General features: G+C 35.7%; 1 long non-coding RNA gene across 1 annotated transcript; it reads left to right on the top strand.

Moving 5' to 3' along the window:
• Positions 1 to 10383: 10383 nt before the first annotated feature.
• On the top strand, positions 10384 to 20973 carry LOC112568779. Its single transcript, XR_003100179.1, has 7 exons — positions 10384 to 10436; positions 12627 to 12629; positions 12911 to 12943; positions 14211 to 14234; positions 17445 to 17483; positions 19167 to 19232; positions 19916 to 20973. It is a non-coding gene; the product is annotated as an uncharacterized LOC112568779 (long non-coding RNA).
• Positions 20974 to 23527: the final 2554 nt, after the last annotated feature.

Below are 23527 nucleotides of genomic sequence, written 5' to 3'. Positions count from 1 at the left end.
TATTGCTTCACAGGTCGGACAAAAGCTGATGTCCTCCCACGATTTTCCAGATGGGGTAATGTATTTGTTGTTTAGTTATTGTTTTGTTGATATATTATTTCATGTATATGTCAATGCTCTCATCTGCAACTGCTTATGCCATCGACTGTCGTAGATATGAACACAGGGACAGACTGTCTAACACAACAGCTAGTCAACATATAACAACAATATGCTAATGACACTCGCATATACTTCCATCGTATGTCTCCACAAAATTTTTCACTAAGCTGTCGATGAGATTAATTATCATTAATAATTTCTTTTGATCTCTAAAGCAAACTCTTTAAAGTATATTGTTATTATTACCAATAACGTAGAAGAACATGCTTCGAATTTGATAAACAAGAGTTTAATAAAATATTACAAACACATCGCACTTATTATCATTCGTCTCAGATTCTGGTGCACATCACCGTTCACTGCTTACTTTCTAGAGTATTCGGAGGGAAAAGTAAAAAATAAATTCTAGCTTTTTCCATTCTGTCTGTTTTGGCAGATGATGGCGACAGTGACAGTAAGTATTACTATTATCATCATTATTTTTATAGGATTTTTAGAACTGATTTCCCCATGTGTAATGTTCTGTACACCAAAGACTACTAATGAACTGACAGATTTACAAAAACATGAGCGTCACCAGATGATATCATCATCATCATCATCATCATCATCATCATCATCATCATCATCATCATCATCATCAAACAAGCACACACACACACATCTATGTTAAACTCGGTACACGGCAACAGTGTCGTTGGCGTTTTCTCTGTTTACCTGATGGTGCTGATGTGATAATTTCTTTTACTTTTCTATTCTGTTTGCTCGTTGTACATGTTTACTAGTCCTCTACTCTTAAACGAGTAACGGAAATGGATGTGTAGTACTTACTCCGTTAGAAAACCACGATCACAAAATACAATCAAAGTTTCAGTTCTTGTAAGTCTGACACTACTTAATGGCGGGCAGCATCGTAGTCTTCAAGTCCTATAGTCGCCGTTGTATTGGGGTTTGATAAGAACTTGTGATGCTCTGTCTCATAACACAGAGAGCAGATAGAAAGCCTAATATTTTTTCTTATTTAAATGCATTTTTTCTTTTGCCTTTTTTACTCTATACAAAAAGTTTCATTCACCTTTGCTTTTTACGAGGTATATCACAGTTTCATTAAATGTAGGTTTTGTAAAGCACTTATACCACGTATGGATGTTACTGTTTCTTGTCATTCCGGCTTTTTATCTGCTGTAAATAAAGTGTTGGTAAGTAGCAATAACAAAGGCACTTTCAGCATTAAACATTATTTGACACATTTCTTGCGATTTATCTTTCCTTTCGCATTCTATGTGCCATAACTGAATTCGTAAACGATAATCAGAAACATCATTTCAAACTGAAAGAGAAGTTCTAATATTTTAATGTTTGCTCTTTTTTTCTATGACGTCTTCCCTGCACATCACAACATGATACTTTGGTCGTCGGGTATAGTAGGTAAGTGTTCTTTTCTCTAACATCACCATTTCAATCCGTTTCATTCTTTCAATCCGTTTTGTTCTTTCTTCTCTCTCTCAGCTACCCCCTCTTCTTAACACTAATGGAGATGTTATACAATGTAGTAATTTTACATGTATCTTACGTTTTATCTTTAATTTGGCATTTTATCGAATGTAAACTAATTTTAAATGCTAATTAAAGCATTATTATTTTACACAAATGAGAAATTTAATACATAAATGTTTGATCTTTCTTATGAATGGCGACTTCCCGGCACGTCACAACATGATACTTACCTTCTTGTGCTTCATATAAAGCTGGTAAGTAACCTTGTTTAGTTTTCTCACGTTCTGTCTGTGTAAGCCTCACTCACTTAAACACAAAAAGAACCGTATGAAATCTAGTCAAGACCTGTCTCTGTTTTTACGATCTTTAAAAATCTATCAGTAAAGTTGTTACTTGGTCATCTGTAGCATGATGGGAGTGGTAAACAGGGGCGAAGAATACGAACCGGACCCTCCTCAGCATCTCGTTAGTCTTGACGATGATATATACGAGATGCACGGATTTCTAGTGACTAGTGATCACTTGAAGACAAAAACACATTTATTAGCTGTATCTAATACTTTTAACGATTCTTGAATATTTTTATGACTCGAAATTATTTGTTTTATATTAAAGCAAATTCTAACAAATCTTGAGAAACTGGAAAACTCATACAACACACAGAGCGAAGAGAAAGCCTAATATTTTCTCATTCAAATTCCTTTTAAATTTTTTCCCTGTTTACTGTATACAGAAAGTTTCATTTACTTTTGCTTTTTACTTTTTATTAAATGTAGATTGTATAAAGAGTATATACCAGGCATGAATGTTACTGTTTCTTGTTATTCCCGCATTTTATCTGCTGTAAATAAAGTGTTGATAAGTGACAATAACAAAAGCACTTTTAACATCAAAAAGAGATGTTAATACTTTATTGTTTACTCTTATTTGACACGTTTCTTGCTGTTTATCTTTCCTGTCGCATTCTATGTGCTGTATTTGAAGTCGTAAACGACAGTTAGAGGCTAACTCTTAGAATAAAAGAGAAATTTTAATATTTTAATGTTTGCTCTTTTTATATGGCGCCATCCCTGCACAACACAACATGAAACTTCGGTCCTCGTGTATAGTCTGTAAGTGTTCTTTTCTCTCACATCACAGTTTCATTTTTTTGTCCCCAGCCTCCTTCTCTCTCTGAACTACCCGCTCTTCTGAACACAAACAGAGATGTTATACAATGTAGAAATTTTCCATGTATCGTGCGTTTTATCTTAAATTTGGCATTTTATTAAATGTAAACTAATTTTAAATGTTAATTAAAGCATTATTATTTTACACAAATGAAAAATTTAATACATGAATGTTTGCTCTTTCTTATGAATGGCGACTTCCCGGCATATCACAACATGATACTTACCTCCTCGTGCTTCATATAAAGATGGTAAGTAACCTTGTTCAATTTTCTCTCGTTCTGTGTGTGTAAGCCTTACTCTCTTAAACACAAATAGAAACCATCAGAAATTAGCGTCTTGCAAAAAAATTTGCAATGCTTTGCTGATGTATTAATAAATTTCTTTGACGTTTATTTTCATTTGAAGCCAAAGATAACAATAAATTAACATCGTCACTATTATATACCATAGTTAATGACTGCCACACAGTTGGCAAGACTTTCCATTAAGTTTTTGAAAGCTTTACAAATGTGGTAGACCTTTAAGACCCACCCGCTTGTCCGCTTACATATTATCTCTCCATCCACTCCCATTGATACCACACACACATTCATCAAAGTTAAACTCAGTGCAGGAACCTCGGCGTTTTCTTTGTTTACCTCATGAAGTTGATGTGATATTCAGTTTACCTTTTTATTCAGTTTGCTCTTTATGCATGTTTATTAGCACTCCACTCCTGTTAAAGAAGTTTGCCATGATATAGCCTTAGTTGCTGGCATGACATAAAATTCCAAAAAACAAAAACCTGTTAAAGAAGTGTATGAATTCGATAAGTTTTCTATTCTTCATGAAACACAAGGTCATAACATTACAATTACAATGGATAGGCAGGTCCGCAGTCTACATGACATTTAGACACGGTAGTCAGTCCGTCCCTCACTAGACTTTTGTCTTCTTCCAGCGATTGTTAAAGGTGATATTGCATGTTATAGAATGTTTTATCGGCTGGACGGGTATTCCATTTACAGTGTACTTCATTGTAAGGTGCAGTAGATTTTATTCGACCAAACTGATGTATCAATAGAATGATGGAATTATCTAAATTTGTCTGAAAGCTTGATACTGTAAATAGTACGATGCTGTGTAGGCGGCTGTCCTTTTCGTTTATATTGGGGAATGATTAATAAGACCTCCCAAATTTTAGAATTACGAGACTTGTGCTCTTCTGTGTACACATCATAATGTAAGGTGTATAGAACTGTTTAAGATTAGTCACAGGCTTTATATTTCCTTGAATTCTAAATGAATTCCACCTATTTCCTCTGTCCTCACACTGACCGTATCTTTACTACCTACCAATACGTATGGCAGCTGGAACGCTTATCTGGTTTAAATACAAAATTAATCTGTAATCCATAATGTAGGTGTTTATGACTGTTAATGGTAAAAGTCGTCTCAGGTATAGAGAATGTGTTGCTTTTTTTTACAAATTATTTCATTTGCTTTAATTGACCTCTGTAAAGTTTGAACAAGAAACAAAGTCTTAAAAGTGTGTGTCTTGTACCATGAAAGTATATTAACCACAGAAGAACTTTCCGAAACCTTACTTTACATAGCTCTGTACAAGTGCGTGAGTCAGCCAAATCATACATATCGAAGTGGTATTGTCTGTGCCATGATCATTTGATGACAAAAACATATTAGACACTGATTGTGCCCTTGTCCTGTCAGTAGTGTAGTCTTAGTCTTTTCAGGTATTTTTCGTTTTAGAAATTATCACGCAGATACAGTTCCTTTATAAATGTTTACACTCTGTATAAGTTGCATGCTTGTAATATTCCCCACACTGATATGACCAATTACACGAGGATATACCTTGTTGAGATACCAACTTTATATTTAGTTACCTACTGACATAAGATTTCGTCTTTCTGACTATTAATGATTTAATACGTTTTCTTTGTCTTGGGCTCAGGTGTAGAAATATCCATCGTTTTCTTTGCATTCGGACATCAACAGTCATACGTATACCTATAAAGGTCCATAAGGTCAAGTTACATTTAATCAGGATACGCCCAAAGAATCCATGTTCGACGAAGAGATTACTTCAACCGCTTATGTCATAGTTGTCTTATCACAGCTCTGCTCCAGATGCTCCCTAAAAGCCAGAAAATGTTTTTGTAATAGTTTTCTGTCCCAACGTCAAGCAATGGAATCGGTACTGGGAACTGAACCTCCGTTTTCTTCTTTGATTCACGTTAACACTGCTTTCGATATGTTTGTTGTTGTTCTATCGGCATTTGCTTTTTACTAGGTATATATCCGTTTCATTAAATGTAGAATGTATAAAGATTATATACCAGGCATGAATTTACTGTTTCTATTGATTCCCGCATTTTATCTGCTGTAAATAAAGTGTTGATAAGTAACAATAACAAAAGCACTTTCAACATTAAAAAGAAATGTTAATATATTTATTGTTTACTCTTATTTGACACGTTTTTTGCGGTTTATCTTTCCTTTCACATTCTATGTGCCGTAACTGAAGTCGTAAACGATAATCAGAAATATCATTTCAAACTGAAAGAGAAGTTTTAATATTTTGATGTTTGTTCTTTTTTATATGGCGTCTTCCCTGCACGTCACAACCTGATACTTCGGTCCTCGTGTATAGGTCGTAAGTGTTCTTTTCTCTAACATCACAATTTCATTCTTTTGTCATCTGCCTCCTTCTCTCTCTCTCAACTACCAGCTCTTCTTAACACAAATAGAGATGGTATACAACCTAGTAATTTTACATGTATATTGCGTTTTATCTTTAATTTGGCATTTTATTGAATAAACTAATTTTAATTTTAAAATGCTAATTAAAGCTTTTTACACAAATGAGAAATTTAATACATGAATATTTGCTCTTTCTTATGAATGGCGACTTCCCGGCACGTCACAACATAATACTTACCTTCTGGTGCATCATATACAGCTGGTAAGTAACCTTGTTCAATTTTCTGTCGTTCTGTGTGTGTAAGCCTTACTCTCTTACACACAAATAGAAACCATCGGAAATTAGCGTGTTGCAAAAATTTGAAATACTTAGTGATGCATTGCTATGTTTCTTTTACATTTTTTTATTTGATGCCGAAGATAAAAAAAATTATCGTCGGTATTTTATACCATAGTTAATGACTGACACACAGTTGGCAAGACTATACCTTAATTTTTTGAAAGCTTTGCAAATGTAGTGGACTTATAAGACCCACCCGCTTGTCCGCTAACATTTTATCTCTCTATCCACTCCCGTTGATACCACACACACATTCATCAAAGTACTCCACTCTTCTCAAAGAAGTGTATGAAATTGATAAGTATTACATACTTTAGGACACCCAAGGTCATAACATTACAATTAAGGGTTTAGTCATTTTGAGCATGATGTTACTAAATGGATAGGCAGTGCTTCAGTCTACATGACATTTAGACACGGTAGTCAGTCCGTCCCCTCAGTAGACTTTTGTCTTATTCCAGCGATCGTTAAGAGATGATATTGCATGTTATAGAATGCTTTATCGGCTGGACGTGTATTCCATTTACTTCATTGTAAGGTGTAGTAGGGTTCATTCGACTAAACCTAAGTATCAGTGGAATGAAGGAATTATCTGGATTGGTCTGAAGGCTTGATAAATTTTTTACCGTACGATATTGTGCAAGTGGCTGTCCTTTACCTTTATATCTGGAAATGATGAGATACACCTCACAAACTCTATAATCACGAGGCTTGAACTTTCTGTGTAAACAGTGCAATGTAAAATGTAGAAGACTATTTCAGATTTGTCACTGAATTCCATCTATTTACTCTGTCCTCACACTGACCGTATCCTCACTACCTACCAATACATATGGCCGCTGGAACGTTTATCTGGTTGAAAAGCAAAATTAATCTGTAGATCCATGTTGTAGGTTTTTATGACTGTTAATTGTATAAGGCAAGGATGCCCAACCTACGGCCCGCGGGCCATATCCGGCCCGCGAAACTTCTGCCCACAGTGCAGTAAATCGGCATGTTAGTAATAAAAGAAGACATAAAAAACGAAAAATGGAAAGAAGAAGTATTTATCCCTACGACGGGGCGTCTCTCAATCTTTTTTTCGATAGAGGAACATTTCGATTCAGTGCTCCGACTTGGTGTCTCTACGATGCAGCCGGACATTCAGAAGTTGGTTTCGGGCAAACAACTTCAAATATCCCACTAATTACTTCATAATTAATGGTAAGAACAACTTGTTTCTAATACAAATGGTATCTGCTCTATTTTTTTCTTCTTTTTTTTTTTGTATTTTTACGGTGAAGAGGCCCGTGACACGCGTGTCGCAAATGTGTATGGCCCGCAGGCCGAAAAAGGTTGGGCATCACTGGTATAAGGCGTCTCAGCTATAGAGAATGTGTTGCTTTTTTTTACACATTATTTCATTTGCTTTAATAGACCTTTGTAAAGTTTGAACAAGGAACAAAGTTATTAAAGTGCGTGTGTCATACAATTATAGAATATTAACCACTGAAGAACTTTTCGAATTATTACTTTACATACCTCTATACAAGGTTGTGAGTCAGTCAAATCCTCTATATAGAAGTAGCTTTGTCTGTGCCATGATCATTTGATGACAAAAACATGTTAGACATTGATTGTTCCCTTGTCCTGTCAGTAGTATAGTCATAGTGTTTTTAGGTATTTATCTTTTGGAAATTATAATGCAGCTACAATTCCTTTTTTAATGTTCCGGTTGCTGTCCCTAATGCCAATTTACGTTTCTGTGAGTTTTGAGGACTTCTGTGTTTATGTGTTTAAATGCCTTGTTCACTGTTTATTTTGGTTATGTGCCGTAACTGAATTCGTAAACGATAGTAGGAAGCTAGCTCTTAGAATAAAAGAGAAGTTTTATTATTTTAATGTTTGCTCCTTTTTACATGGCGTCTTCCCTGCACATCACAACATGATACTTCGGTCCTCGTGTATAGAAAGTAAGTGTTCTTTTCTCTAACATCACTATTTCATTCTTTTGTCCCCAGCCTCCTTCTCTCTCTCTAAACTACCCGCTCTTCTGAACACAAATAGAGATGTTATACAATGTAGTAATTTTACATGTATCTTGTGTTTTATCTTTAATTTGGCATTTTATTGAATGTTATCTAATTTTAAATGCTAATTAAAGCATTATTATTATTATACACAAATGAGACATTTAATACATAAATGTTTGATCTTTCTTATGAATGGTGACTTCCCGGCATGTCACAACAGGATACTTACCTCCTCGTGCTTCATATAAAGTTTGTAAGTAACCTTGTTTAGTTTTCTCTCGTTCTGTCTGTGTAAGCCTCACTCACTTAAACACAAAAAGAACCGTATGAAATCAAGTCAAGACCTGTCTCTGTTTTTACGATCGTTAAAAATCTATCAGTAAAGTTGTTACTCGGTCATCTGTAGCATGATGGGAGTGGTAAACAGGGGCGAAGAATACCCACCGGAACCTCGTCAGCATCTCGTTACTCTTGACGATGATACGAGATGCACGGAACTGTAGTGACTAGCGATCACTTGTAGACAAAAACACATTTACTAGCTGCATCTTTACAAATACTTATGACGTTTCTTGAATAATTTTAAATGCTAATTAAAGCATTATTATTTTATACAAATGAGAAATTTAACACATGAATGTTTGCTCTTTCTTATGAATGGCGACTTCCCTGCACGTCACAACATGATACTTACCTCCTTGTGCTTTATATAAAGATGATAAGTAATCTTGTGTAATTTTCTCTCGTTCTGTGTGTGTAAGTCTGACTCTCTTAAACACAAAAGGAAACCATCAGAAGTTAGCGTGTTCCAAAAATTTGCAATGCTTACCTGATGTATTAATAAGTTTCTTTTGCATTTTCTTGTTTGAAGCCACAGATAACAAAATAACATCGTTGATGTTATGTACCATAGTTTATGACTGACACATAGCTGACAAGACTTTCAATTAATTTTTTGAAAGCTTTCCAAATGTGGTAGACTTTTAAGACCCACCCGCAGTCTACATGTCCTTTAGACCGGTAGTCAGTCCGTCCCTCACTAGACTTTTGTCTTCTTGCTTTTTGAACAAATTATTTTATTTGCTTTAATTGATCTCTGTAAAGTTTTAACAATAAGCAAAGTCCTAAAATTGTGTATCTTATACAATGAAAGAATATTTAGCACAGAAGAACTTTCCGAAACCCTAGTTTACATAGCTATATACAAGTGTGTGAGTCAGCCGGATCATATATAGTAGTAGCATTGTCTGTGTTATGATCATTTGATTACAAAAACATATTAGACACTGATTGTGCCCTTGTCCTGTCAGTAGTGTAGTCATAGTGTTTTCAGGTATTTTTCGTTTTAGAAATTATCACGCAGATACACTTCCTTTATAAATGTTTACACTCTGTATTAATTGCATGCAAGTAATATTCGCCACACAGATATGACAAATTACAAGAGGATATACCTTTTTGAGATACCAACTTTATATTTAGTTACCGACTGACATAAGCTTTCGTCTCTTTGACTATTAATGATTAAGTTCGTTTTTCTCTGTCTTGGGCTCAGGTGTAGAAATATCCATCGTTTTCTACAAAAACATCTACACGATATTTTAGCAATTCTTATTCAACCGAAAGCTCTTTGCATTCGGACATCAACAGAGATACGTATACCTGTAAAGGTCCATAAGGACAGGTTACATTTAATCAGGATACGCACAAAGAATCCATGTTAGACGAAAAGAGAAAACTTGAACCGCTTATGTCATAGTTGTCTTATCACAGCTCTGCTCCAGATGCTCCTTAAAAGCCAGAAAATGTTTTTGTAATAGTTTTCTTTATCAACGTCAAGCAAGGGTATCGGTACTGGGAACTGAACCTCCGTTTTCCTCTTTTATTCACGTTAACACTGCTTTCGATATGTTTGTTGTTGTTCTATCGGCATTTGCTTTTTACAATGTATATCACCGTTTCATTAAATGTAGGTTTTATAAAGCGTTTATACCACGTATGAATGTTTCTTGTGATTCCCGCATTTATTCAGCGGTAAATAAAGTGTTGGTAAGTGACAATAACAAAAGCACTTTCAACATTAATAAGAAAAAGTTAATATCTTTATTGTTTACTCTTATGTTTCTTGCGATTTATCTTTCCTTTCGCATTCTATGTGTCGTAACTGAAGTCGTAAACGATAATCAGCAATATCATTTCAAAATGAAAAAGAAGTTTTAATATTTTAATGTTTTTAATCTTTTTTTATATGGCGTCTTCACTGCATGTCACAACATGATACTTCGATCCTCGTGTATAGGCAGTAAGTGTTCTTTTCTCTAACATCACCACTTCATTCTTTTGTTCTCTATCTCCTTCTCTCTCTAAACACCACGCTCTTCTTAACACTAATAAAGATGTTATACCATGTAGTAACTGTACAGGTATCTTGCGTTTTATCTTTAATTTGGCATTTTATTTAATCTAAACTATTTTTAATTGCTAATTAATAAATTAATATGTTACACAAATGAGAAATTTAATACACTTTTGTTTGCTCTTTCTTATGAATGGCGACTTCCCGGCATGTCAAAACCTGATACTTACCTTCTCGTGCTTCATATAAAGTGGGTAAGTAACCTTGTTTAATTTTCTCTCGTTCTGTGTGTAAGCCTTACTCTCTTAAACACAAAAGGAAACCATCAGAAAATAGCGTGTTCCCAAAATTTGCATTGCTTAGCTGATGTATTGCTATGTTTCTTTAACCTTTATTTTCTATTTTCATAACAAAAAAATTAACTTCGTGAATGTTAATGACTGACACATAGGTGGCAAGACTATCCAGTAATTTTTTTAAAGCTTTACAAATGTGGTAGACTTATAAGACACCCGCTTGTCCACTTGCATTTTATCTCTCCATCCACTCCCATTGATACCACAAACACATTCATCAAAGTTAAACTCAGTGCAGGAACCTCGGCGTTTTCTTTGTTTACCTCATGAAGTTGATGTGATTTTTAATTTACATTTTTATTCAGTTTGCTCTTTGTTCATGTTTAATAGAGCTCTACTCCTCTTAAAGAAGTGTATGAAATTGATAAGTATTACTTACTTTAGGAAACACAAGGTCATAACATTACAATTAAATTTTTAGTCATTTTGAGCATGATACTACTTAATGACCTTTAGACACGGTAGTCAGTCCGATCTTCAATAGACTTATTCCAGCGATTTTTAAAAGTCTTATATTTCATGTTATAGAATGTTTTATCGGCTGAAGGTGTATTCCATTTACCTCATTGTAAGGTTTAGTAGAATTCTATCGACCAAGCCTAAGTATCATTAGAATGATGGAATTATCTGAATTTGTCTTGATACTGTTTATAGTACTATATTCTGTAAGTGGCTGTCCTTTACATTTATATCGGGGAATGATAACATAGACCTCACAAACTTCAGAATCACGAGGCTTGAGCTGTTCTGTGTAAACAATACAATGTAAAATGTAGAAGACTATTTAAGATTCGTCTCTGGATTTATATTTCCTTGAATTCAAAATGAATTCCATCTCTTTACTCTGTCCTCACACTGACCGTATTCTCACTACCTACCAATAAGTATGGCCGATGGAACGCTTATCTGATTAAAAAAGAAAATTAATCTGTAGATCCATAATGTAGGTGTTTAACACTTTTAAAAGTAAAGGGAGTCTTAGGTATACAGGATGTGTTGGTTTTTTAATAAATTATTTTATTTGTTATTAATAGACCTTTGTAAAATTTGAACAAGAAGCAAAGTTATTAAAGTGCATGTCTCATACAATGAAAGAATATTAACCACTGAAGAACTTTCCGAATTATTACTTTATTATTACTTTACTCTATACAAGGGTGTAAGTCAGCCAGATCCTATATGTAGAAGTAGTATTGTCTGTGCCATTTGATGGCAAAATCATAGCACACACTCAATGTGCCCTTGTTTTGTCAGTAGTATAGTCATAGAGTTTTCAGGTATTCATCGTTTTAGAAATTATCATGCAGCTGCAATTCCTCTTTTTATATTTCGGTTGTTTGTCACTAATGCCACTTTTTTTGGTGAGTTTTGAGGACCTCTGTGTATATGTGTGTAAGTGACTTGTTCACTGTTGATAAAGGTTATTTCTTCTTATGTTTGCATTTTTCTGTTTTGCTTACATTTTTATGTTTTATGTCATGTATAGATCTTCACACACACAAACCAGAAAACGATTGTTCTAACTTGTATTCTTCACCATAAACCAACACGTACACAAGCACTTTTGCTGCACACGTACAAACACGCTAACCTCTATTACCGTTACTCACCTCACCGTCCCTGTTGTGTTTGTCCTGTTATCAGCAACAGACCTCTATGGTCTGGTCGTCTATCTTGGGTTTTTAATGTGATGTTTAAGGCCCTAAAATCTCATCCATAAAGCTCAGTGACCTCGTCTGCCACCTGATCGTGTCCTGTGTCAGTTACGATATACATAGTCACGTGTTCCACTCGGGGCATTTAATGTTCATTAACACTAAGTTGAAAGTGTTGATAAGTGACAATAAAAAAAGCACTTTTTAGATTCAAAAAAATATGTTAATACTGTATTGTTTACTCTTATTTGACACATTTCTTGCTGTTTATCTTTCCTTTTGCATTTTATGGGCCGTAACTGAATTCGTAAACGACAGTTAGAAGCTAACTCTTAAAATAAAAGAGAAGTTTTAATATTCTAATGTTTGCTCTCTTTTTTATATGGCGTCGTCCCTGCACGTCACAACCTGATACTTCGGTCCTCGTGTATAGACTGTAAGTGTTCTTTTCTCTAACATCACAGTTTCATTCTTTTGTCCTCTGCCTCCTTGTCTCTCTCAACTACCCGCTCTTCTGAACACAAATAGAGATGTTATACAATGTAGTAATTTTAAATGTATCTTCCGTTTGTCTTAAATTTGGCATTTTATTGAATGTAAACTAATTTTAAATGCTAATTAAAGCATTATTATTTTACAGACATGAGAAATTTAATGCATGAATGTTTGCTCTGTCTTATGAATGGCGACTTCCTGGCACGTTACTACCTGATACAGTGTACTTACCTCCTCGTGCTTCATATAAAGATGGTAAGTTACCTTGTTTAATTTTCTCTCGTTCTGTGTAAGTCTTACTCTCTTAAACACAAAAAGAAACCATCAGAAGTTTGCAATTCTTAGCCGATGTATTAATACGTTTCTTTTACGTTTTCTTATTTGAAGCCACAGATCGCAAAATAATAACATCGTCGATGTTATGTACCATAGTTAATGACTGACACATAACTGGCAACATGTCCTTTAGACGTACCAAGAACTTCTGCTGCATACGTACAAACACGCTAACCCCTATTACACTTACTCACCTCACCGTCCCTGTTGTGTTTGTCCTGTTATCAGCAACAGACTTGTATGGTCTGGTGGTCTTTCTGGTGGTGTCAATGGGGCGTTGAATGACCTTCAACCTCATCCTTCACGCTCCGTTACCTCGTCTGCCACCTGACCACTTGACCGTGTACTCTGTCAGTTACAATATACCTTGTTACATGAGCTACTGGGGGGCTTTAAATGTTCATCAACACCGTAGTAAATCAAGTCAAGACCTGTCTCTGCAATTATGATCTTTAAAAATCTACCAGTAAAGTTGTTACTCGTTCATGATGGGAGTTGGGAAAAGGGGCGAAGAATACCCACCGGACCCTCGTCAGTCCTGACGATGATACGAAATGCACGGAACTGTACTGACTAGTGATCACTCGCAGACAAAAACTCATTTACTAGCTGCAACTTTGGAAGTAATACTTATCACGTTCTTGCATATTTTTCTGACTAGAAACCATTGTTTTATATTTCAAAAATTCATAAAGAATCTTGATAAACTGGAAAAGTTATAACACACAGAGCAGACAGAAAGCCTCATATTCTATCTTATTTAAATGCATTTTTATCTTTTGCCTTTTTTACATTATACAAAAATTTTCATTTTCTTTTGCTTTTTAAGTGGTACATTAAAGTTTTATTAAATGTATATTGTATAAACTATAAAGCGTTTATACCAGGCGTGAATGTTACTATTTCTTGTTATTACCGCTATGTATAGCTGCTGTAAATAAAATGTTGGTAAGTGACAATAACAAAAGCACTTTCAGCATGAAAGAAAAATGTTGACACCTTATTTATTTACTCTTATTTGGCACGTTTTTGCTGTTTATCTTTTCTTTCGCATTCTATGTGCCGTAACTGAATTCCTAAACGGTAATAAGAAGCCAACTTTTAGAAGAAAAGAGAAGTTTTAATATTTTAATGTTTTCTCTGTTTTATATGGCGTCTTCCCTGCACATCACAACATGATGCAAAGATTTTCGTCGACGAGATGTCTATGGTAAGTGTTTATTTCTTTAACATCACCATCTTCATCCGTTTCATTTTTTTGTTCTTTGCCTCTTTCTCTTTCTGAACATCCCGCTCTTCTTAACACAAATAGATATTTTATATTAATTTTACATGTATGTTGCGTTTTATCTGATATTTCGCATTTAATTAGATGTAAATAAATTTTTTAAGACTAATTAAAACATTCTTCATTTTTGGAAATGAAAAATTTAATACATTACTGTTTGTTCTTATGAATGTCTTTCTCCGACACGTCACAACATGATACTTACCTTCTCGTTCTTCATATAAAGTTCCTAAGTAACGTTTTGTCAATATTTCCATCCGTTTCATCCTTTTGACCTCTGTCGCCCTCTCTTTTTTCTCTCTCTAAATACCGCACTCTCTTAAACACAAATAGAAGCCATGAGAAGTTATCGTGTTGTACAAATTTGCACTTTTAGTTGATGTTTTGCTCAGTTTCTTTTGCATACATCTTTTTTTAAAGCAACAGATAACGCAAAAAACATGGTCAATATCATATACCATAGTTTTTGATTGAGGTATAGACTATAGATATAGAGCAGTGATGGCGAACCTATGGCACGCGTGCCCAAGGTGGCACGCGAAACGATTTTGTGCGGCACGCGACGACGCTGATGGATTTTTTAAAATTTCAAATTCTCATAAGTAATAGCCTTCAATTTTTTCAGAAAACTGTAAATAATATTAAAGAAGTGATGTTGGATCATATTCCACATAATTTCTTATATTACTTTTATTAACTTGGGTATCATATGACATAGCGTCATAGCGCATAATAAATTTTGAACAAGACAAATCTCGTTTTTGAAAGAGTTCTCCTTAGCTCTCGCCATTTTGCAGACTCTGAGGAGGTCCTACGTTCTTCGCTAGCGTTTCAGTCAATAATTTTTAAAAATAATTACGGTAACATGTCATTCTCAAAGTTAAAAAAAAGTAAACTTAATGAAGAAGAAGGAAGTGGCAGAGCTTTCCAAGAATGGTGGACTGAAAGATATGGAATGATTCACAGGGAAAACAAGGCCTTATGTGCCATGTGTTTGGAAAGTGTCGTTTGTCGGACATCATCAGTAACACGTCATTATGAGTCCAGTCACAGCTGGCTTTTAGGCAAAAGCGAGGATGAGCAAAAAGAACATATATCGCGTGAGTTCAAAAAAGTGATTTCACAATCCACTTCTTTTGTAAACTTTGTTAAAAGTTCTTCTAACTTAGTGGCTGCAAGTTTTGAAGTTTCCAAAATTATAGCTAAGCATGGAAAACCTGTAAGTGATGGTGATTATATAAAGGAAGCATGGTTAGAATGTGCGTCTTATTTGTTTGAAGACTTCAAAAACAAGGACAAAGTCATTCAGAGAATAAAGGATTTGCCAATAAGCCGAAACATGGTTAAAGCGAGAGTTATGAACTTGCACGCTAATATTCAAGAACAAGTAAAGAATGATATTAATGCATGTCAAGCCTATTCTATTTGCCTTGATGAAAGTACTGATGTGACATCGTCTGCTCGACTGGCCATCATTGCCAGATATAGCAAAGGAAATGAAATACACGAAGAACTAATAAAATTAGCAACTGTACCAATGACAACAACAGCCGCAGATATATGTCAAACTGTTGAGACAGAACTCAAAAATGCCGGTGTAGATCTCAAAAAAATTGTTTCTGATGGTGCTCCGAGTATGACTGGGAAAGATGCAGGTTTCGTTACTTTGTTTACAAAACATGTTGGACACCCACTATTAGCTTTTCACTGCATTGTGAACCAACAAGCCCTATGTGCAAAAACCGGCTTAAAGGAACTTGAAGACATTATGAAATGTGTAACAAAAACCGTAAACTTCATTACTGCCCGTGCTTTGAACAAGAGAAAATTTGAACAGATACAGATACAGTAGATTTCGAAACTCTGGATTTGACCATGTTTTCTTGGATGGGATTAGATGACTTTGAAATGCAACTTGTTGAGTTTCAGTCCAGCGCAATTTGGAAACAGAAATTTATTGACTTACGAATACGACTTGAATTAATTGAACGTGAACGGTTAAATGGATCATTAGAACCTCAGATATTGGCAGAAAATGAGATTCTTCAAGTCTGGAATGACCTGCCTCAAACTTTCAATTCTCTGACAAAAGTAGCAACATCCATTCTGACAATTTTCTCGTCTACTTACTCAAGCGAATTGTTATTTTCTACCATGAATTATATCAAATCAGATGCCAGAAATCGCTTGACCGATGATTTAAGTGCGGCGTGTGTAACTTTGAAGAATACACGGTGTACCCCAGATACCAAACTGTTATCATCTACCTCACAACAGCAGAAGTCGCATTGATTGACCTGCCCCAAGACTTTAAAATCTGTAGGTCAGTATAATAACGTTGAATAAATAAGTATTATTTTATAATTTAGAATTTTATACTAAGCAGCTTTATTTTTTCCGCGCAGCAAACTTACTGGTTACTGGCTGTAGCACTTCGTCTCTATAGCGGCGTCATTAAGTAGACCGACTTGGCACGCAGCAATTTTTATTGCTTTGAAATTGAAATAATTGGCACTCGGACTGAAAAAGGTTCGCCATCACTGATATAGAGTATAGACTATAGATATATGTTTTCCCGCCTACATCTCTATCCATTCCTATTGATGCCACCCAAAGAGAGAGAGAGAAATGCAAGGACACACACGTTAGCACACAACTGTGTATTTTTCTGCTTTTCTGTGTTGTAAACCTGATAGTCTCAATGTGATGATTATGTACTGTACATCTTTTTATTTAGTTTGTTCTTTTTATTATTGTAAATTATACCATCCTTATTCCTAAATGAGTAATAGAAACCGCTATATAAATGGCTAGTACTAGAATTTGAGAAGCTCATTTTCCCATGTGTAATGTTCTGTACACCAAAGACTACTAATGAACTGACAGCTTTACAAGAACACGACCGCAACTAGATGATGCCATCATAAAAGTATCAAGAGAAAGAATTAGGAATCTCGCAGAACAATAAGCTTAAATTTTACAGCAAATATTACAAACACGTTTCACACAGTGTAATGTTTTTCACTTTGTATTGCACATCTCTTACTCCATGCACATCGTACAGAGTGTTGTTATCCTTTCATAACATGTACTAAGTGACAAACAGGTAAATACCAGGTATTATTTTTTCAGCTGATCAAATATTTTCTGAAGAAGATTTCGTAGGGTGGGGTGAGTGTTACTCTTTTTCATCAATCATCATCATCATCAATCATCAATCAATTATCAATCAATCAATAATCAATCACCATCATCATCATCATCCTCACCAGCACCACCACCACCACCACCACCACCACCACCACCACCATTATCATCAAACAAGCACACACAATTACACACACACACACCTATGTTAAACTCGCTACAGCGTCGACGGCGTTTTCTTTATCTGATGGTGTTGATGTTATATTTACGTTTTTATTTTCTATTCGTTGTGCATGTTTAACAGTACTTCATTCATAAACGAGTACCGGAAATCAATGTGTAGTACTTACTCAGTGCTAGAGCAGGAAACGGGACCACGCCTACTCTCTCCTTCGTTTTCTACACTGACTTCCCATCAGTTCTGGCATCCAGTACAAACTGTCCTTACTGTGTTTAAATTTCTTTGCTGGCACCTGCCCTGATTATTTCTCTCAACTGCTCTTCCCTTAAAAAGCTTGCTCCTTAGGAGTGTGAGTATGGGATTTTATTTAGTAGTAGTAGTATTGGCGGGGCAAGACGCAGTAATTAATCCCTTCAGACACGGTAGTCAGTCCGTCCCCAACTAGACTTTCATCTTGTTCCAGTGATTGTTAAGGGGGGATATTGCATGTTATAGAATGTTTTAGCAGCTGGACAAGTATTAGATTTACTTCCTTCATTGTTAAAAGAAGTAGACCAAACTGAAGTGTCAATAGACTGGATAGAATTATTTGGATTTTTCTGCGGGGTTTGATACTGTTGATATTGTAAAAGCGATTGTCCTTTACTTTTATATCGGCGAATGATAAGATAGACCTCACAAACTCCAGAATCACGTGACGTGTGCTGTTCTGTGCAAACATTCCAATGTAAGATGTGCAGAACTATTTAGGATAAATCACTGGCTTAAAATCTTCTTAAATACAAAATGAATTCCATCTATTTACTCTGTCTTCACACTAACCATTTCTTCACCACCTTCAAGTACATACCAGTATGCCCATTGGGACGTTTATCTGATTGAGAACCAAAATTACTTTTGCAAATTCAGAATGTTGGTATTTTAAGACTTTGTCAAAGGGTTTCAGGAATATGTAAAATCTGGCTTTTTACAAATAATTTCATTTGCTTTGATTGACCTCCGAAAAGTGTGAACAGCTATGAAACAAAGTTATGAAAGTGTGTGTCTTATACAATCAAAGAATATTAAGCACTGAAGTACTTTCTGAAACCTTACCCGCATTTTACATACTTCTGTACAAGGGTGTGAGTCAGCCAGATCCTGTTTATAGAAGTAGCATTTTCTGTGCCATGATCATTTGATGACAAAAACATATTAGACACTGATTGTGCCCTTGTCCTGTCAGTAATCTACAGTCATAATGTTCTTAGATATTTCACGTTTTAGAACTTATCACGCAGCTCCAATTTCTTTTTAAATGTTTTTGTTGGTGGACCCTAGTGTCACTTTATTTACCGATGTGAGTTTAGACCACAAGAAACCTGTTCGTGTGTATGCGAAAGATGAATGTTGTTTAATGCATAACTTAGGCTTTTTCTGTTGTGTATAGGTATATGTTTATGTTTTATGTTATGTATATATACACATAAACCAGCAAAATTCACTTTGATTAACATTAATCAATTTGAAATTACACATGACTATAGGTCGTCCTCCTTCTCCCTTATTTCGGATGAATACTGAAACCACAAACGTCATTCGAGGTGCGACAGGTGAGTCCGATTCAGTCTTTCTTTAAGGTAAATAGAAATAGCCACTGCAATATTTATTATAAATATTATATATTAGGAGAAAATTTTAGTTTAAGCATGCTATGGATCAGCTCACCACTAGCCGATACCTCCACCACCCCCCAGCTCATTTCATTTTTCTCTTTGGGCGAGTCTCTTTGGAAAATGTTTTCCATGTCCTACAAATTATATCTGTAAGTTCTGTAACTGTTCCTAATTGTATTTTCCATATTGTATATAACTTTTATTTAAACACTTTATTGTTATTACATAACAAGAAAACAGAACGGGGCTGTGAGAGAAGGCTAATAATTTTAAAATACAAAATAACATGATTCTAATCTGATGCCTTTCACAGCAATGTACAGTTTAATGGCAGAAATTATTATTAAAGTCTTTAATCAGTTTCTTAGAATTAGTTTGATTGTAAACGTTAGACACAGTGTGTTGGTCATTTGAAGAAGTATACCGATAAATGTGTTTGTGCATGAATATTACTGGTGTGTGTGCATTTGTGTGTGTGTGTGTGTGTGTGTGTGTGTGTGTGTGTGTGTGTGTGTGTGGTGTGTGTGTGTGTGTGTGTGTGTGTGTGTGTGTTTTTGTGTGTGTTTTTGTGTAAGTGTTTGTGCATGAATATTACTGTGGTGTGTGTGTGTGTGTTACAGGACCACATGCTGGTGTTCCGCCCCCTCCTCCACCTCCTCCACCGGGTATCGCTTAGATGTAACGAGGCCTCTGTGGTTGTCCGTATGTCGTGTCTGCTCCATGGTGTAATTAGTCATCGGTCTACAGGTGGTGATGCTAAATTTATTTGACATACTCTCGTTTTAAACGGCATCCTCTTCAACCATTTTATTTAGTGATCTTAAAAGACTTTGTGATTGTTGACTGTGAAGTATGTTTTCTCTTCCTCTCGTGAAGCATGAGTGGAAATATCACTTTGTACTAAAATACACAAATAAGATCAAATATCGTCTTCCTCTTGGTGAGCTACCATTCTCACACATCTACAGTCACACGTACACGTGAGGACATCTACTCCGTGACGTCAGACCACGTGTAAACACGTGACCCGAATTTGGCAACAAACCGTAAAATTCGTGTTTGCCGAAATGTGTATTATTTGAACTCATTTAAAACGCTTTTCATTTTGAGATAACGGCCTTAGATGTATTACTGTGTTTGGTACTGTCAATGCATTACAGGTATTATTAATAATATTTACCTTAGTTACTGTATTGGAACGACTGTGTGTGAATGAAACCAATTTAATGGTCTGAATGGGTTTGAAATGCCGGTGTGAAGATGCAAAAAGATTGGTTGAAAACTTTTTGTACATAATGAAATAACCCTAATTCTGCTGTCCCATGGAGGAAAGCATTTAAACAAAGTTTAGAAAAAGGAAATGTTTTGTTAAGACAGTGGAATCCCTCTGTGAGGCGAGTTCGGAGTTTGATAGTTGTGTGACACTTGTCTTTTGAAAAGAAAAAGTTCGGCAATGGCCTCTGTGAAGAGGTGAGTGAGGAGATTTATATCTGTGTGCCGGTGTTATTCCTTGGATTTTGTTGAAGTGACCAGTGATCTTACTTTGTGTACGGACGACCTTTCAAACAAACCTTTTTGTTGAATTGATAAAGACTAAATCACCAGGGAGATAATTACCGTGTGGCAAATGTGATCTTCTAAAACTGAGTAGATTATAGTGTTTAATTTCTAGAATGCTGATACGCTCACGAACATATTCCATCACCATCTTTGGTGACCGTCCATCGGGTGGGATGGTTAAAGAGTTTAGCTATTATTTTGTTAACTGATAAAATAAAAGTTTTTTTAAACTTAAAGATCGTTTTGTGTGTGTTGAAAGAAAAAATGCGTTAATGTCACAAGCCTGAGCAGTGAAGTTGTGACTGTGTATTGCGTTGTGTGAGACATAACGACAACACTTACTGGTTTAGAATATAAACATAAAAGATATCACAACCAATCCAGTACTTTCTATAATTCCATTAGATCCCCTTTACTGACAGTCAACATCTGTACTAGTTCACAAATTCCAACACTAGAGGTTCTTTGATCAAATTTAGAGTAGGTGTCTTTTCAATAAAGTCCATACTCTAATTTCCACTTTCTATTTTGTACAGATATCGATGAAACAGACCTTCATTTCATGTTTATGTGTATCAGATATACTGTTCTTAGGGAGAAATATATATATCTATATATCTTTTTTAAATTTTATAGAAATACTTCTATGTTGAATTGGTCATGGAACGGATTTGTGCTCGGTGCACTCCTCAAATTCTATGCATTTTTTTTTAAACCGAAATCTCCGCTTCTGCATTCTATCATCCCACCCACAAAGAGTCACATACGGACAACGTATCCTGAAGTAGTATAAGCAAAACTTAAGATAAAACGTTCGCGCGGTGCTCTATAAAGTGAGACTGAGTTAAATCCAGTGGGTGAGCACGCGGAGAATGTTGTTAAGAGCTAGAAATGAGTTGTGCAACGGCCCCTGGAATTCACCCTCTTTTGTTCCAACTAAACTCTCTTTTTCTATTTCTAGCCTTCTCGCTTTCTCTCTCTCTCCTCCTTAACTGTAACCAGTCTTTGGATGGAAAAAACTGAGTTGCAGTAGCAGTGGTGGTGTATGCACGTCGGCGAGAATTTCTGCTCCCCTTTCTTGGGCCTCCCAACTGGTCCCCTGCTCACTTCTTGATGTTACTTCTTCTGTATTTCAACTTCAGCTCCAATTAAGCAATGACCTACTAATACATTACTTGACCTGAAAAACGTCAATGGCATTTTTACGTGACCTCTGCAGAGGTGCCCGGGGAAGAACAAATGTTTTCTGCAAGTAATTCTTTGTCAGGTACTCGGTGAGTCGGCCAAACATGTGGGTGGAGGGGAGAACGGCGGGTAGGGGTTCCTAATGGCGGTCGATGCAGCATGTAAGCAGGACAAAGCTTATTTGCATATTGTTGCTGGGGAAGAGAACCCCAGCTGTCTTGAGTGTCGATGTTCTGCATACCGATGGTAGGTCAAATAACAGCAGGAAAAAGTATTTTAAACTATTATAGCTTTTGAAGAGAGCGCAGAGCACAAATCCGTTACAAGACTTCCTAAGAATTCGTTGCACATGTCTGTGTAGAATAGTCCATCAACTAAAAATCATAGACATTTTGTAATGTACGTCTTTTTATTACATAAATAAACTTCCATATTAAAGCATTTATTTACAACCGATGCGTTGGTAGAAAATATATTACTCTGCAGCATCGTAACAAAGACAAAATACTTTGTCTGTGTAGAATAGTCCATCAACTAAAAATCAGACATTTTGTAATGTACGTCTTTTTATTACATACTAAAGCATCTATGTACAACCGATGCGTTGTTAGAAAATATATTACTCTGCAGCATCGTAACAAAGACAAAATACTTTGTGAAAACACATTTCATTAAATAAGCGGTTGATTGAGCACTAGTAACACAAGAATGATTTTTACAGTTATACCTGTAACAAATCTATTGATCTGAACTATTGACAGTAAATTCTCTGGAGTTCAATACCTCAGCTTTCGATGTTGTTCATTGTGAAAAATATCAGACTCGCACAAGAATTGCGAACTGCTGCTACTCAGTTCAGGAAAAACTGCGCTCTGCTTGTCGGACATTTCAATAAGTGGAGGTAAGCAATGTCTCTGTCTTCTAAGAACCAGTGTGTTGGTGTGTGTCTGAATGGATCAACAGCAGGTCCCCCGTAAAAAAAAGTAGGAAAATGAAGCAATAAACGGATCTTTTCGTTTCAATGTCTGAGAAAAGGGGCCGCAACCTGATGATATCTCACAGCCCAAACGCACAAGGTACTTACCTCCCTTTGTTCCGTCACCCCGTTGACTTCACTGTAACAACGCTCGTAATGTTCTATGGGGCAGGTAAGGTGGGAGGGGTGGAAGCATGTGTATGTGTATATAACATATACAAGTGACTGTGTGTGTCCTGCTGCTGATGATAATGATTTATTCTGTTGATATTTGCTGTAGAGATATTATTAGTGGCTGTAATAATGCGTAATCTCAAGTGACTAGTAGCTGTCAACCTCTGGTTGTGTCCACTCTGTTCCCGGTGACTTTACTTCAGATGACGAGGCTGTTGCTGCTACTTCTGCTGCTAGTGGTTAGTATGTCCGTGATGTCGCAGGTTGGAGGACATTACAGTGAACTCATGATGTAGACATTTACCGTGAGACTGTTGCTTTGATGTTAGTTCTGTCT

Source organism: Pomacea canaliculata, linkage group LG7, assembly GCF_003073045.1.
Source record: "Pomacea canaliculata isolate SZHN2017 linkage group LG7, ASM307304v1, whole genome shotgun sequence".
Classification (NCBI taxonomy): domain Eukaryota; kingdom Metazoa; phylum Mollusca; class Gastropoda; order Architaenioglossa; family Ampullariidae; genus Pomacea; species Pomacea canaliculata.
The sequence above is the reverse complement of the archived record's forward strand: the minus strand, read 5'-3'. Positions and strand labels throughout refer to the sequence as shown.